At 41.9% G+C, this 18,168-nt stretch overlaps 1 protein-coding gene across 4 annotated transcripts in view; it reads right to left on the reverse strand.

Annotated features, from left to right (window-relative positions):
• ARHGAP32 (Rho GTPase activating protein 32) overlaps positions 1-18,168 on the reverse strand; it is a 475,360-nt gene that overhangs the window by 62,157 nt on the left and 395,035 nt on the right. Inside the window, exon 1 of one of the 4 annotated variants that reach the window (XM_054049533.1) lies at positions 11,765-11,788. The exons of the other annotated variants lie outside the window; for them this stretch is intronic. The gene's annotated coding sequence lies outside the window, so the exon portion shown is untranslated. Of the gene's footprint in view, positions 1-11,764; positions 11,789-18,168 lie in introns of those variants that run through there. 4 annotated transcript variants of the gene reach the window in all.

The raw sequence follows: 18,168 nt of genomic DNA on the forward strand, positions 1-18,168 counted from the left end.
CTCTGCTTGAGCTAGTGTTTTTAAAACAGGAGTATAGTGTGACAGCACGGGAGTAGCTGTCCGAATACGGTCCTGGGTACATACTCCGGCAGCAAGCCCCAGCCACCCGCCACTTGTGCTGCCAAGGCCACACCACTATCTTCAGTATGTTCACTCAAGCAGAGCTAGCGTGTCTGTCTACATGCATTGGAAAGTGCCCTCCCAGCTGCTGTGTAGACATAACCATATATAGTGCCTAGCACAATGGGCCCCGATATTGCAAGACTAATATGCAAATACAAAACAACAAATTAAAGAAGATAAGACCTAATCCAAACCTTGCCGACGTTACAACTGACTTGAACAGGTTTCTGATCAGGCCCATACATTGTACAGTTTAGTCTGAACTCTGTCCTTTGTTTTCCTGAGGCTACTTCTGAGCTATCTGCAGAGGTGCCTTGATTAATCTGTCAGGGGTTCATTCTCATATGACTGGGCTAATGTTAACAGTACTCATGTGGCTAAAAAAATCCTATCCATTCACCTTGTAACTTTCTCCATCTTCCAAACTGGCAAATTCAACCATGGAAGGAAGGCACCTTATTTTGCGGTGTCATTTCACGTTCAGCCACACTTATCCTGTAATCAAGTCCTCTGAAAAAGCCTGTTTATAAGCTAATTTGGGAGACATTAACATTACAGTTGAAAGCTGGCTGGGAGGCAGAGAAGCAAAACATCACACTACTAAGGAAAAGGCAGGCTTGGGAACAAAAATCAGGATTCCCACTCTCAGGGCCCCTGCAGCAGATCTGCCATAAAGATGTCTGGGTGCCGTATAGTATCTTGGGATTGATGGGAGCGCCTCACTCTTATGTTCTCCCTCTGTGGTCGGAGCCATAAAGTGGAATAGCCTGCCTTGCATGCCCAGGGTTATAAGAAATGAATCAGTGCATGTGTGTTTCACTGACCAAGGTAAAAGTAGTTTGGAAAGATATATGGCCAAGGTGGATCAAGCAGACAGCTGAAGACTTTTATCTGCCTTTTCCTGAACACAGCAAGTTCCTGAGAGACTGATTCAAAGAATTAAATGAAAAGATTCACACTGTAGTTATAGGATTAAATCCTGAAAAAGAATGAGCGTGAGGTTGACACAGGCCTTAAATAAAACCCTGCAAATGAAGCTTCAAATCAGCAGAGCCTTCTGAATTAATCACAAGCGCAAGTTGATTCACAAGCTAATGAAGCAGGCCCTGAAAGCCAGAGCAATGTCCAAACTATATCTTGCAGCAAGTTTAAACTCATTGGAAAAGAGAGGAAAACCCTGCCTCAGCAGTAACTGAGCCTTCTATAGAAACAATTAGATCGGTCATTGACTAGGAGACCTTGTGAAGTATTCTAAACTATGCCTTCCTCTGTGATAATTTACGGATTTTCCCCAAATGTATGCAATGGCACATACAAACCAAGAAACAATTAACTGCTCTAAGAACGCCTCAAAGATTATTAACTACCACGTGGTTTAGCTGACACGATGTCCCCTTTTTGACCCTGCTGTTTAAGTCTCTTTTCACTTTCCCTGGAGATGTAGCAACATTAATGTTAAACCAACAGAGCACAAGAGCTGCAGGCATGTACATTTAGAGCCCAAGTGCCACCCCCTGCTGACAGATAGGCTAAGCAGATATTCTGCTGCCTGTGTGAATTTTCATGGGGCCATGAAATTCAAGGTATGCACCAGCACGACCCTTGATAAATCCACATGCAAAAGCATGAACAGATTGGAGGTATGTGCCACGCATCTGTGGTTAAATCTGCCTGAAAGTATTTCTGCTCCACAGACTGACTCCCATGGTAATTTACAGGTGCACAATGCTATAATGAAAGAATAGGAAAAGCAGAGAAGGGCAATCTGCCCTTTGCCTAATGTAATACTTGGGGATTGAAAGCTCAAACTGACTGCTATACGGTTCAGGTCTTACTTTGACACAAATGGTGAGAAAAACAAATCCAGTTTAAAAGACCATCTTGAAAACTGGAACAGAGAGCAGGCAGAGTGAAAAAGAAAATAGTGTGTGAAAAGAAGGCACGTTTTATTATTACTACTTTGGTGCTTGCAAAGAGCACTGCTTATGGCCCAGTTCTACCACCTTGCTCATGTTACCTTACTCCGCAAGTAATTGGAAGAGATACATGTCCAGGACCTAATCACTGGAGCTTTCAAAAATGGAGGCCTGGTTAATGCAGCGTATACCAAAATGTACACTTCCAAAGAGAAAAACCCATTTACACACAAGAACCTGGTAATAATTTTCCATAACACCTTGGAAACCCTACAAAAATATGATGTTGTTTAGATTACAAATAATATTTATTTGACCGCAAATATTACCCATGACTCCATGGAGTTTGTGTCTAAGAAACACTACCATGAATGCCTAAGAGCCTTTTCAGCACTGCCAACATTTATACTTGCTTCTTTTTACTCCTGCAGGAAAATAGCTACACTATTAAAGGATTAGAAAGGAGGAAAAAATGCACCGACATTCTAACGCTATGTATTCTTAGGAATTTATTTGAAATGCTTTAAATTATTGCTTGTCGCTCACTTGCTAAACCAGTCAGTGATTTACAGACTTTATTTGTGTGCACGTACAGAGTATTTTTAGATCTACCAGCAAAAACTAAATTCAAAACTGAGTTAAATTCAGAAATATATGCTCAGAGCCCCAGACTCTTAGCTGTATGTGGAGGGAGTATTCAGCACATACAGTTTTACAGCTTTCTAAACTTCTTTTCATGCTCCCTGAAAATCCACTGCTCTTCCTCGTTTGCTAGAGACCTCCTCTAAACCATTATCAATAGACACCAAAAGCCTCTTAACTGCTGACACTCTTGGTATCTATGCTTAAATAATTGCCCTTTTCAGCAGGAGATGAACAGGGGCATTCAGGGCAAATTTCACAACTTCATGTCGAGTTCAGCTGTGCAGTTTTAATCCTGGGTCTGCCACTGACTCACTGCCTGTCTCTGGGAAAGTCCTATGCTCTTGTCTGCTTCCTCGCATGGAGCAGAGCAGAGATGGGCCTGGGTGCTGGTGAGGTGGGAGGAAACTACTCCATGGCATGCTCCTATGTCGCTGCAGGGTGCAGGCACTGCAGAATTGGGCTGAGGCTGGATGACTGATATCCTGCTGGACTCTCCTCTCAAAGGAGGACAGTAGGGAGTAAGGCAGGTGACTGCTGGAAGAGAAAGGGTGGTCTCATGGTTAAGACAGTTGAGTTCTGCCCTGGAGAACTGGATTCTATCCCACAGAGTTCCTGCGTGATACTAGTCAAGTCACTTAAACCAAACTTTTCACAGGCTGTCACTAATTGCGTGTTCCTCATTTGCTGAGTGCCCAACTTGAGATCCTTGGCATCTGTCTGACACGCAGAAGTGCTGAGCACTCACAGCTGAATCTGAAGTCAATGGGAGCGGTGCTTTAAACATATCAAGTGCTCTCCAATGTTAGAGTGCACTGAAATGTCAGGGCCTAGACGTCTCAAATTGGGCACCCAAAATGAGTGGGTATTTTTGACCATAATCTCTTTGTGCCTTGGTTTCCCATTTGTGAAAGAGGGATAATAATACCCCCTTCACCTCATGGGGCGGGGCTGAGCTGCAGTAATTTAGGAATACTGTATGCTGACCTAGCTATTGGGATGTTTATTGTATGGTGTAGGATGTTTACTGTAGGAATGTGTTGGTTTAGGTCAACAGCAAGCTGTTGGGAAAACAAACAGGAAGCATAACAGCTTGAGACAGTCACTCCTCTGCCAACACTTGGTGAGAATGTCTCCTGCATTGTCCCTGGAGATGTTCTACCTCTGTCCCCTGCTGAGCTCACTGGACTCGTCTGTCAAGGGTGTTGAGGGTCCAAACTTGTGAACAAGGACCATGATTAGATTTAACCAGACAAGCAGGGGAAAGCCAGTAAAGTGAGACAGACTCCCAGAACTAGGTTGCAGGGTGACTGGGAAAGTCAGGCCTGACTAGGATCTTTACCAAGGATAGGCAAAATATTAATTGATAGACCTTTGGTTGTTTTAAAACCCTTTTTCTTCTACTATGCTTTTTTCCTGCCGTTAAGATTAAACAGTACCTTGGGTTTTAGAAGGCTGTCTGAAAACTGTATTCACCATGTGTCACAGAACCCCAAAGGGAAGAACTGCAGATGCCAAACCCAGTAAGATCTGCTTTGAAAACCATGGTCAATCCCATGTGCCTGGTCTAAGAGTGAAAGAATCATGTGCTTTCACCCCAGGAGAGGTATACGGTCCAAGGCCTAACACCGAAGGGGGTGCACTCAGAGAGACCAAAGAGGGAACAGAAGGGCAGCTAGCCCTGGAGCCAGGATATAGCAGCGTTGTGAAAATAAATTCATTAGTGCTTGTGATGAATGCCATGGACATGCCCGTGACAAAATTATTAACTCTGGCCTGGTCTACACGGCTGGTGGGGGGAGGGGGGAACTGATCTAAGTTACGCAACTTCAGCTATGTGAATAGCGTAGCTGAAGTTGACGTACTTAGATCGACTTACCGTGGTGTCTTCACCGCGGTCAGTTGACTGCTGCCGCTCCCCCGTCGACTCCGCCTGTGCCTCTCACGGAGGTGGAGTACAGGAGTCGACAGGAGAGCGCTCAGGGGTCAATTTATCGCGTCTAGACTAGACGCGATAAATCGACCCCCACTGGATCGATCGCTGCCCGCCAATCTGGTGGGTAGTGTAGACATACCCTCTGTCTTCAGAGGAGGGTTTGAGTAATATGCAGTAAATAAGGCCTGGGGTAACACACTGAACAATCAAGAGGAAAAAAATATATTGAATAACTGCTCATTAAATGAGCATCATCCATTCTGTGCACTGAATTTGGCAGGGGTCATGTGGAAAAAACAGCATGTGATCACGTCATTAAAGACTGTATCATAATATAAAAAGAGGGGGAGAATCTTAATGCGGGGGGTTGGGGGGCGGTGTTCGTGTTCAAGACTTTTACTCACATATTAAGAATTTGAGCCAGATCATCTGCCTGGAAACTGTGCACAGAGACTTCTGCCCTTTTTGGGTGGGGCTGAGCCATCCATGTGGCGCTGTCTCTCTGTAGGCAAAGGGCAGGCAGGCTTCGGCTAAAAGGTGGGACCGGGAGGGAGGCTAAATGTCTCTCCCGCAAAGCCTGAAGAAAGCGAGTCAACCTCTGTGCTAGGAGTGCCCCTTTCTGGGTTCCAACAGAACTGTGCCATCAGGAAGCCAGAGGGAGGCCAGAAGCCAGAGGGATGGGTGCATAGAGGGTCTCTATGCAGAACCCTCCCCGACCCAGCTGATAACCTGTCACCCTCATCTCTGGGTATCTGTGTTTTCTGGTAACAGAACTGTATTTTCCTCACCCACCCTCAACCCTGCTCATTCCATGAAGGTGAACGGGCAAACCTCACAGTGCCTGATGGAACTAACTGGACATAACTCCATGAAGAAATGGTGATGTCTGTTCCTGGCATTGACGCACTCCTTCCAGTGGAAAATCCCACAGGAGGATGAGGAAATATGGCCTTTTGATTGCACACATTGCTTGACTTCCTATGTTCTGAAGCTGATTTGGGTGGTTGGGTGGAGGGTGGAGCTCAACAGCAGCTATAGACATATTATGACAGATCATCCTGGATCCCAGCTTCCTGATGAAACACACACACTTCATTTGTTGCATTAAATGTCCTACCAGGTCACCTCAAACTCTGAGATACTTGTCCTTTAAAACAGCACTTTTCACTGGCTCCATGTCTGCAAAGAGCTTGAGATTTCCATCTAGACTGTGGCTGATATATAGATGGAGGACATGCACTGAGGGGATTTATCGCTCCTGTAAATCCTCTGAGAAGCTCTTTGAATTGCATATAAAGCACAGTGAGTAATTTCATGGCAGGCGGTTTCTAGAGATTTGTGGGGAGGGGTGCGAAAATGTCCTTTTGACAGTGTTTTCAAGGAACAGACATTGGATGTTTCCCACACCCAATTTATAACACTTCTTATACATTGTTACAGCACACAGACTAGTTTGCAGAGGATACTTCAGATCTTCTACAATAAACATTTATGAGAGCGTCTAATGTCCACAGTTTATTAATATTTGTTCCTAGAATATTAAAAATTGAAGTTCTGGGAAACCACCCTTCCAAGTTCACACAGTCTGCTACAGGTTTTAGGGTTTAGAATTCAATGCAGAGCAGGTGAATCTTGCATATAGCAGCACCCCATTATTTCAGCACACTGCTCTGGTCTCCCCACTTTTTTATTTATTTATTTACTGCAGCATGAAAGGGGGAAATGGAACTGGACAAGAGGCATAGAGTGAAAGAGAAACATGGGTGCTGTTAAATGATGTCTGAGAGGAAAATGTTACTGCTATTTTTGTAACCCTGAACATGAATTTAAAGAGCAAAAAAGGCAGTCCGTGTTTTCAATGAGATACCATATCCCACTCCTCTGTTATGGTCCTGGGCAGCCACTTAAAGACATTATTACTATCCCCCAAGAAATCCCAATCGTCTAATGATAGGAAGTCATTGGAACTCCTCTTGGGAAGCATTATGCCTGGAGTCCACAATAAACGTCCTGAAACTTCCCAAACAGTAAAACTAAGGAAGACTTGCCTTAGTTCTGCTGATATTTCTCAGGTACAAAATAGCAGCAAAATAATACTGAGAAAGAACTGGAGGGAGGAAAAAAAAAAAAAAACATCCAGCCCTTCTTTATGCATTATAAGGAAGCAAAAGAGGGCAAAAGCCCAATGAAAAAAAATTCCTTTGCTGCTGACCTTTGAAGTGAGAAGATAAAAGTACCCAGGAGGATTTCAGCGGAGGTAGGTAGCGTCGAGGCAGGGGCATACACGGGCAATGCTGAGGAGGTGGCAATAGGGAGACGTGCAGTTATGAGAGACAATGAAAATAATACTCGGCCCTTCTGAAGCACTTTCCATCAAAGCACTGTACAAACTTTAAGCTCATTAATTAGCCCTCATATGTGGGAAAGAAAGAAGCAGGATGCTAATATTGTGGACAGTGCAGGCAAAAGGAAGATCTGAAGAGTATTTGGAAGTATTGGTGACTCACTTATTAGAGTAACATCAATGGCAATATCCATTAACATTAATGACACCCATGGAAACACAATCAGCATACTAAACAGGGACTGCGTGTGAATAACGTATAGTGCGGACAGGAGTACACTTCAGTTCCAATTCAAGGGGGTAGAGTAAAGTGCTTCAAAGAAATATATGGTGACAAGACGTGATCCACAGCCCTGAGTTCTGTGGGACCAGGACTCATTGCACAAGATATTAAATTAATCCATTGTCACCGCACAGCATCGACCCAGCATGCCGCTAACTGTACTTCATGGCTCTTGGTCACTTCATTTCTTTATTAAGTTCAGCTTACAAAGATTTTTTTTTTTTTAAGTGCATCCAAGGAATTCAGGAGCACAAAATCCCACGATTTCCAAGAACACCAGTGTTCCTAAATCCTTTAGGCAATTTGGGAAAATCCCACTTGTAATATCCCCCCCTCCTTTTTTTTAAAACTATTTAAGATGAATTTAGTGCTGGTGGAAAGACGCTGTGCTGACAGCTCTGAAGAATGAAATCCTCTGTTCACCAGCAGAATGGGCACAGGAGAAGTGCAAGCTTCCCTGTGCACTGACCCTTGATAACGTCTGAGCCCTCCCTCGGAGGGACAACTTCTGCTGCCCTCATGGTTGCTTTGTGCACGCATTCCATCCTCGATCTCTCTCTGCTGAGAACGCCAACAAGGGCGACATTACCACACACCTCCCTTCGGCTGTAGCTTTGTATAAAATTATGTTAAAGACAGATCTCCAGATATTCATTCATAAAAACAAGAAATTAAAATGTGTGTTAGTGAGTCATTCGCAGTAACTGCCGAATGAATAGCTAGAGCACGCTGGGTCTATCCATGGCACACTATAGTCCCTCAGCTCCCTTAGAGTGCTTTTATTTTATCTACTGTTTCTCCTGAGAGGCTGTTGCAATGTAGTCATGACAACGACAACACAGCGGTTCTGAGCGATCACTATAACGGTGCACTCACCATGGCCCTTTAAGCTGCTGCAAAACTACAGCATTTAAACCACATTTCTTCTCTTTCTTATCTGAGCACGCTCTCCTCTGTGGTGCACGAACAAGACGGTTTTGGTACCATGTATTTTTACACGCGCCATAAAAGGAACCGTGTTTTAGATTCAGAGTTTATGCAGATGAGGAGATTTCTGAGCTCACCCCTGATGCAAATGAATAACGTCAATGTTGCCATGTTAAAAGAATCCAATCCTACTGTTCCACTGACTTCAATGAGAAAACTTGCATGAAGAAGGATTTTCAGGCTCAGGCTCTTTGCTTTTCCAGACTTCAGACAGAAATAAAAATCAACATAATCTATTTCAACTATACCTAGCTTCTGTAACCAAACCTAAGGTGTTAGTACATAGCCACTGCTATCACGTACAGTGTTAGACTTTGGGTTAGGACACTGAGAAGCTAATTGTCCATAACGGCTCTACCTGAGCTCAGCTGGGACTGGTTCAGAGCCTCTGTAACACATGCAGAACCTGGCTTTACATTAGCCATCTCCAAATCTGCATGCAATTGGGAGGAAAAGGGGTGCAGAGAGGGACAAGGCAAGAGAAAGGATAAACATGGTTAATTTCAAAAAAGCTAACGGAACAAACTCTAGGAGACTAACAATTTCATTGGCAGAGAGAGTATTAATAGAATGAACACGTCAAAAGCCTGGGTTCTGATCTGATGTGCTCTGAGGCATAGATTCTGTAGGTCACATCATACATTCTACACATTTATGAGGGCAAAACTAGATATAGGCAGACTACCCACAAGCCTATCCTTTGATAAGAACTGGGGTAGCTGCAACCACATGGAAATACGATTGTTGTCAGCAGGTTTCTAACACTGGTGTATAAGGATTCTTCTCCTCCCTACCCCGGAGAAAACTGCTGCAGATAGCTCAGTAGGGAGTTTACAGCATGGTTTGATAATGGCAGTGCTAGAACCTTGCTAGCACCAGTGGTGTTTAAACGTGGCTGTAGCTTGCACAGTCCCGGTGTCAGGTGTAGTCAGGACCCTAAAGATATAGGCCTCATTTTCAGAGGTGCTCAGCTCCCGCTGAAGTCAACGGGAGCCATGGGAGCTCAGCAAATCTTAAAATTAGGCTCATGCTCTATAAACCTTTCCTCCTAGCTGAGCATGCATCTCCTTCTAACTCTAAAGAAAGCTACATGAGCAGAAAAACAAAGAAGAGAGATACCCACCCCCTAACACTGGCAAAGTCTGGGGGGAGGAGGGAAACTTCTCTTAAAAAATAAAACACACACAAAGTCTTCCTAAATTAGTAGAAACAGGAGATGTATAACTGGGGCCCTTTGATGTAGGGAAATATTACAAACAAGAACCACCAGTGTAGAGCACAGACGAACACTTAAGCATGTCAATGAAGTCTCACGTGGGATGTACTGGTGTTCCATGCACTATGGCAGCCAAATTTCTAATCTATTTGCTTCAATCGTATTACTCAGAAAGGGACATGGCTGCCAAAAGAAATTAATTTCACATGAAAAACAAGCAAAACCACTAATAAGCTTTATACCTTTGAGCAGAAATATTATACTTGATTGAGTGTTTGAACTCTTCCCTCTAACAAAATGGTTTTAAAGCAGAGTGAGTCTGAGTGTTGACCTTTCAGATTGCATTAAGTAACCAGAGATGTAGCCATTCTTTTTTTCATGTTACAAAGGGGGAAAAAAACACGTCAGCTGAGGTTAACTGCTGCTGAACCCTAGAAAGAATGGCATTTCTGGAGGGATCAAGGTTTACTTCTTTCCCACAAAGTTTTTCTGTACAAGAAGAAACAAAGAAGATTCTTCCTCTCTCTGTTTTTTCCACACATCCAAAAAACTCAAAACCAAAACCCCTCTTGGCTCTCACTAGTACTCACTATCCTCACTGCAAAATGTATTTACACTGTATGTCAATAATATGGCCTCTTATGTCAATCAACTTTACCCTCATTCTTGGAGTCTCTGCCCCGATATCAATACCCTGGGGCTCTTTGCTGAAAGTTGGGATGACAAAGAAAACAGCTCCTTTATGATTACTGACATTGCTGGCAATATTGAAAGAAGGAAAGCCTTCCCCTATTGCATGGCCCTATCAGAGACAACCATATACTACTCTGTTACTCTCCTTTGCGGCCTCACAAGTGGCCAGTATCCTTCTGCCAAGTCTGTAACCCCCACTGCTTCACTGGGGGCATTCAGCAAAGCAGCTCCTCATAACAGACAGAACGAGTGCTGTCAAATGACACCCTTCCTTCCATCCAGAGATGTCTCTGCTATGGTTCCCAAATCCCTGCTGATCCACATAGGAGGATACTGGAAATAGGAACCACATTCCCATTCCCCACCATGCAGTGCAAAGCGCCATCTTTAGACCAATTTGCTGGGGAAGGGTGGGGCAGGGAGATGGGGACTTTTTAAATAACCAATATGTTTAAAAGTTTATTATTTGAATCATGGAAACCCAAGAATAAAAAAGCATCTTATGGTGGGGGATGTACAAGGGAGGCTCAACACATATCAGGCTTCCACCTTTAAGAACTTAAATCTCTGACAAGGGGGTATAATTTTACTGATATTGGACTAATTATTATTTGTGTTGCACCAGCGTCTAGAGGCCCCAACCAAAATCAGGGCCCCGCTGTACTAGGCACCAAAAGAATGCTGCCACCAGGTCCTCTCACAGAGTCATTCTGGGGCTGGGGAGTGCCCGGTACTAATAAAATTATCTACCCACTTTTAAGAAAATCAGCTTAATTATTTTTCTCCTGCAGATTGTTTTAAAATATATAATGCGCTGTCCAAGCTATATTTAGTTTTCTTCCATCTCCCAACTCTTTAGCCCATCTTTCTTCCAGTTGACACCCTCATTTTGTCTGCATGGGGGTTACAAAGGTGTTTTCTTCATCTTTGATCATGGTTTTAATGCCATTTAGTGACCCTAGCATCTTTGGCAGAAGAGGGTTAGAATTATCATTGTCTTGGTTTCCCAGTTGCATTTGTTTTATGTTTAAAGATCTTAAAGGAACATAAGAACGGCCGTACTGGGTCAGACCAAAGGTCCATCCAGCCCAGTGTCCTGTCTGCCGACAGTGGCTAATGTCAGGTACCCCAGAGGGAGTGAACCTAACAGGTTGTGATCAAGTGATCTCTCTCCTGCCATCCATCTCCATCCTCTGACAAACAGAGGCTAGAGACACCATTCCTTTCCCATCCTGGCTAATAGCCATTAGTGGACTTAACCTCCATGAATCTATCTAGTTCTCTGTTATAGTCCTAGCCTTCACAACCTCGTCAGGCAACAGGCTGACCGTGCGCTGTGTGAAGAACTTCCTTTTATTTGTTTTAAACCTGCTGCCCATTAATTTCATTTGGTGGCCCCTAGTTCTTATATTATGGAACAAGTAAATAACTTTTCCTTATTCACTTTCTCCACACCCCTCATGATTTTATATTCCTCTATCATATTCCCTCCCTTCATCTCCACATTGCAATACAGTCTGTCTTTGGCTTCCTTGAACATCCCTCAAAGCATCGCAGCTACTGACTGGCATGTATGCAAAAAGAAGAGAGAAAGAGAAAAAAAGAGGAATAAATGAAAACGTACAAGGGGGGAAGTAGCTCCAAGACGCTGGACGGGCTCCGTGGGCAGGGGATACTGGGAAGGTACAATTGAAAAAAGAAAGAAAGAAATGGTTAAAACATGCACCCATTCAAAACGGGTCAATTTCAATTCAAGCGTGGCTAGACTGCATGTAGTGCCATTTCCTCGCAAACCCACATATGGATGTACATTAATATGGACCTAATCAATCCTGCAAGGTGCTGGAAACCTTCCGAGAGGTGCCGAGTGCCCTAAACCCCACTAAAGTCAACAGGAGTTCAAGGGCCTCAGCACCTAATATGGGGCCTGATTTGAGCCTATTTTTTAACTTTTATCCCATCCCTGCTGAGCAACACACTTGGACACATGATTTAGTCTCATTATTTCAATGGGATGTAAGCATGTGTTTAAGGTCATACATGTGCTCATGTGCTTTGTTGAATCAGAGCCATGTATGGGAGCTGTATCATCTCTATAAAGATGGACAATTCCAACCAGGAAAGAAATCATCTTCGGAGTTTGCAATATGACATTTACAAAAATAATATACTTCTCTACCTGACTGGGTCCCCTTTTACATTTTATTTTGCTTCATTTCCAATGGCGCTAAAGCAAAAAGCTGCTTTAACTTACTTCTCAGTCTGTGCATTATGGCCCGCAAAGACGTGAAGGAAAATGCAGGGCTTTGACAACAGGGTTACTCTATTAACTCACTGCAGAATAGCGAGAGGAGCCTATTTGATGTGTCAGCCCCAAGGGCTGGTTTGTTTTTATAATTAATTTTAAAAACCAAATGCCAGTAAGAATCCAGGAGTAATTTCGCACCAGATTAGATCACTTTAAATCTGGGTCTTAAACAAGTTGACTATGTCCTTTAAAGTCTTATTATGAGCACACAGCCTGAAGGGCTGACTGACAGGTGGTGCCCATAACAACTGAGACATGCACATGGAAGATGCTTTGGGGGAAAAAAAATCAATTTATTTAACAAGAAGATGCACATGTAGAAGCGGGTCCCCCCAGTCCTGCAAGGTGTTGACCACCTGCAGCACCTATTAAATTCAAGGGGAGCTGAGACTACACAACATCTTGTAGAACTGGTCTCTAAGTTGGTCGATATTACGAGAACATTTTCAGGCTACTACACAGAGAACTACATGTATCAGCCCCAGGCACATTAGTGCATTTGGGTCCTTGCCAGCAGCACACTGAAAGTTTAGCCTCAAGCTGGCTCACTGAAATTCCAATTCAATTTCGATTTAACAGGAAAGTTATACATTAAAAACTCAATAATTCATTATTTTTAAATCATGGTTGAGGATTAACCAAAATGGTTCTACATTTAATTATACACGTTTTAACAATCCATTTGTATTGTCTGGAGTAACTGCCAGCTAGAATCTATTTCCAATGAGCATTAACCAATGTTAACTGGTCTGCTTGAATACAGGACCTGCATTACTGAACCTGTGCTGTTTGCTCCCTTCACCGGCATATTCCAGTACATCTTAAACAAAACACTTTGTCCTTGTCTCCAAAGTTTACACCAATCTTATTTTAATGCAGGTTCAACTTCTTCAGCATTTGTTTTGTTAGCAACCATCTCTTAAACAAGTGGTGCAACTCAGTTTTACATCTTTGCATTTAACATGACAGATTCATTTCCAATACCGCAGACCTGGATTTTAAACACCTCTGAAGTTCAGGGGGTTATTTGAATCTGGAGTTTTGATTCATCTTCATTATGATGTTAAAAATATTTATTTGTCATTAACAACTTGTAACACATGCATTACAATATTAGCTAATCCACATTAAGGCGTAACACCATATAAATATATTATAAATAATTATAATACATTTTTTATATATGGTGTTAAGCCTTAATGAGGATTTGCTAGTATATATGTGCATATAGATAGCAGATAAGTAAATGTACCCATTAAATCTAAACAAAATGAATTCCTTGGTCATAAACAAGGCTGCTATTTGGGTTAGTGGTGGCACAGCCCCAGGTGGAGTTTTCACAAGTTCAGAGTTTTGAAAGAGTAATGAGTGAGAGGGAGATGTTCTGCACCAACCCACCCCTTCTCCATTACACTCAGAACTTCATGCCGTCAACTGCTTATGTTTATGCTTTGCTTTCATATTGGCACTAATCTCTCCCCATTTAAGAGGTGACAATGTTCAAACACCTTCCAACAAACTGTCAAGCTAAAGTACTTCTGAGACAAGATTTGGTAAGCAAGGCTTGATGCAGGATGAGACACGCAGTAACAAGTTAGATGTTAACAAGCAAGACATACAGTGAGTTTATGCATGAGGATAAGCATGATACCCTTTTTAAAATGACATTTAACTACCATAGCTGATATCCAAAGGTTAATGACCAAAGACGACACATAAGAGATGATGCCTAAAATCATTCTAATGAAAAACTGACGAACTGAGATGATATGAACAAATGCACATCCTGTTCCCAGACAACACCTACCAGAGACGAACAGTACTGGATGAGAGGAGGAAGTAACACTTGAAAGGCACTTCCAAACATTCCACTTAGAGGAAAAACACTGATTGTTTTCCCTCAGCTAAGCAGCAGGCTGAAAGTTCAAAAGGCTCACATCTCACCAGGAAGAATAATAATATCTAAAATTTGTGTCTCATCTGTCATCTCCAAGTGTCCCAAAACTATTTAAAAACCATACAGACATGAACTACTTCCATCTACAGTATCATTCAAGTTCAGTCACTTCTGGGGTGGGACATACTAGCTGTCAAACAGTGCACACCAATACTACATAATCATTTGGGGCAGGAAGTGAAGATTAGAATTCCACTACCAAATGAAATGGAATTGAAGAAGGTGGATTGGTGTTTCAAACAAATCGGAATTTGGCCAGTGCTAACACTCTTTCTATGTTCTATGAAGTTTTTAATAAACAGAGACACGTCATCGGTTGTGGGCCTCAACTGAAAGAGGAAGGTGCCTTGCACGGAGCTAGGCAAAATATTTTGGCAAATAGTTTAGTCGCTGAAAAATGAAGTTTCAGTCGACCCAAAATTATTCGTAAATTTGTGTCGAGTTTAATCCTACTTGAAATATTTTCTGACTTTTGGCTCGCTGAAATTTTCAAAAAATTCCATTATTAGTTTGCCCATAAAGGAATGTTTTTGATTTTTCAGAATTGCCAATGAACCAAAAAATCCATTATTTTCCCAGCTCTACTTTTGTGGTATTGGGCTCACTAGAAATAATCTGGGGCACAGGTCAATGCAAATTCAAAAGGGAAAAATCTACTCAAAGAATAGCTCTCACTGATTCCTGAAGCACCTAGCTTTTCTATGTACTGCCCCATGGAGATACTGATTGAGTCTTCTCCAGATAAGCTTGTGAGGTCTCACTGGATCATGACTCGAGACACTATGTTTGCAGAATAAATACTGAAATACACTTGAAATTAAAGCTTGGTATTTATAAGCCTGATGTAGGTGATAAAGATCATGGTTATAAAGAGCCAATTCATTCCAAGCAATATAGGAATCCAGTTTAACTATCATAAATTGGGCTGTTTATTTTGAATTAATAAGATATAGGTCTACACATACAGCTACACACAACTACGAATTCTGTATTAAAGCAGAATTGAAAAGGATTTAAAGTGTTACACTGGGCTTTCATTTCACAAATGATGCCATCAGTAAGTTCAGAAATGCTAGTTTTAATTACAAGCTTTACTGTCAAATATATCTTAAAGCAAACTCATGGCAAGAAGCATTTTTTCTTTTCTTAGGCCTTTGAATATCAGGATAACTGGATAAAATGGATACAATTTTCACTTAAATCCAGGTTTCCTGTTATTCTTTAGACAGTTATTCAGCTCACATCTCTGGTGTTAGCAAACACCTCTATAATTAAAGAAACATTATTCCTCAATGCAACCTGTACCTAGTCCCACCTCTCCTCTTTAGCCTCCTACATCTCATTTTCATTTGAATCTCACTCATTAATTGTACTTCATTTAAGCCCAACCTAGTATTTTATGGGTCTATTAAAGTGTTACTCCCAACACTTCTGCAAATCAAGGTCTCAGTCATTATGAATGATAATAAATAGCAGGGCAGGAAATTCTTTGCTTTACATCTGCTTTTCATTAGATTACTTAATTCAGCAAAATCTATGAGAAATTAAACAACACAATCAGTTCTATGTTTGTAAATTCCTTCATGGCAAACAACTCAATGCTGCAGATACAAAACATCCTGAATGTTTCACACACAACATTCTGATTAAGGAAACAAAGGTCACATTTTGCTAAATATGCCTTACTGAGTCCAAATCTAAAACCTTAGGTTGATTCTGGTTGGAATACACTGCTGCGGTAAAGTAAGGAAAATGGCTCCAACCAATTCCGGTTGGAAAAACATCTCGCTGTTCCCTGGTAACACTAAAATATAGATAATTAAAAAGATATCTGATGTGAATTTTAATGTGTTCAGAGACTGCTCTGGAAGCCTGAGTCACGCATTATATTCACAGAACACACACAACACAGGTAGGGGAAATACAGATTTCTCCACACTGTCCCACCAACACAACTTTAACCATGTTGTGGAGGGACCGCTTCTAAAACTGAATGAATAGTTCAGTCTCCAGGCCTTGTCTTTTCAGCTGAGATTTCCAGGAGGTGCTGAGCAGATGTTAATTTGGGGACCACTTTAGCAAAGCACCTAAGCACATTCTTAAATCAATCCCTTTTCAACAAGGCAGTTAAGCATGTGCAGAAGTGCTGACTGAACTGGGACTCTGATGTATTGCTTTGTGATGCTGGATATAAGGCTATAGAGTAAATTTTCAAAAGCATTTAAGTGATTTAGGAAGGAGCCTAAATCCAATTTTCAAAAGGGACTTGGCTACTTAGGAGCCTAAGGCCCAGATTTTTTAAGGTATTTAGGAGTTGCTGCACTCAGTATTGCAAAACCTAACTGATTTAGAAGCCTAAATCTCATTTTCAAAAGGGACTTAGACACATAGGAGCCAAAATACCAGCGATTGTCAATGGGATTTTGGCTCCTAGGTGCCTATTGAAAATGAGGCTTAGCTTCCTAAATCAGTTAGGCGTCCCAACGCTGAGCACAGCAATGCCTCAATATCTTTAAAAATCTGGGCCTACATCTCACTGAAAGTCAATGGCACTTAGGCTCTTTTGAAAATGTTACTCATAGGCACTAGTTTGGCCTGTCCTATCTAAGCAGCTTTTCTATATTAGGACATTTCTTAGAAGAACCTAAAAAACTGACCACGGTTAAAAATATGTTTGAATTCTCCAGATATGTAGGCCGCTGTGCCGCCTACTATACATGTAAATACCTCTCTCCATTCCCAAACCAGGTTGCTTACAATGGGACAGATGGTAAATCAAGATTCTATTTTTAATGTGCAGGTTCTGTTGAATGTAGGATTAAGATACGGCTTTGGTTTTTTTCTTGATAGCCTTAAGTAAATGCTGAATCCTTGGGGCCTACTGTATTTATGGGGCAACTATTAAGGAAGGTTAACACTGAGACCTAATAATCCTTTCATGTACTAACTGCAACAGAGCTCGCGCTTTTTATACTGAATCTAAAACAAATGTTTTCTTTGATTGTGAAAAAAACCACACCTCTCTAGTGTGCTGTTAAAGCCAAATAGGATATATTAATCTATGCTGCTTCATTCTCTCTCATTAAGGCTTAGTAAGAAACTACTCAACAGCGATTCATGACATTTAATTTAATTGCCTGAGCCATATTTAATGATAAACACTAGTGACTGTGATTGTTTTCCTCGGCCCAGCTTATATTAGGGTCTAAAGTTACCTTTGTCTACATGTTCGGACTGATAAAAACACGGTTGGAGAAGTGAATGACTGCAGTACTTACAGATCAAGTTCAAGCTTTGAGAAAGCATACTGGATTTACTAAGTGCACACCTGCTGCAATGACTTGACTTGCTAATGAGCTGTGCAACAGAGAAGCTAACACAAGTGCATTCCCACGTTCCTGGAGAGGATGAAGGCAGGGCAGGGGGACTGGGGCAACAGTGGAAAATATTCTTTTCGAATGTTCAGCCATTCAAAGCATGCAGATTGATGCACTGCATAGATACCTTAGCATTCATGACTCTATTGGTGAGCCACAAGCCCTGAGCACTAAAACAGAAGTTGCCAAAAGGAATTTCACTCAATCCCTGGAACCACAATTTTTTAAAAAAGTGTCGTCAGATTGGCACTCTTGGCAGATAAAACGCATCATTAAGGTGGGTGTTCTCCCAGGCATTCCCCAGAAAAGGGGGAAACCCTTCATTCCCTATCGCTCAATTATCCTAGAGGGATTTCTTGCTGCTGTGCTGCATCATTTTAACGCAG

The sequence above is a fragment of the Malaclemys terrapin genome, chromosome 15, assembly GCF_027887155.1.
Source record: "Malaclemys terrapin pileata isolate rMalTer1 chromosome 15, rMalTer1.hap1, whole genome shotgun sequence".
Lineage (NCBI taxonomy): Eukaryota > Metazoa > Chordata > Testudines > Emydidae > Malaclemys > Malaclemys terrapin.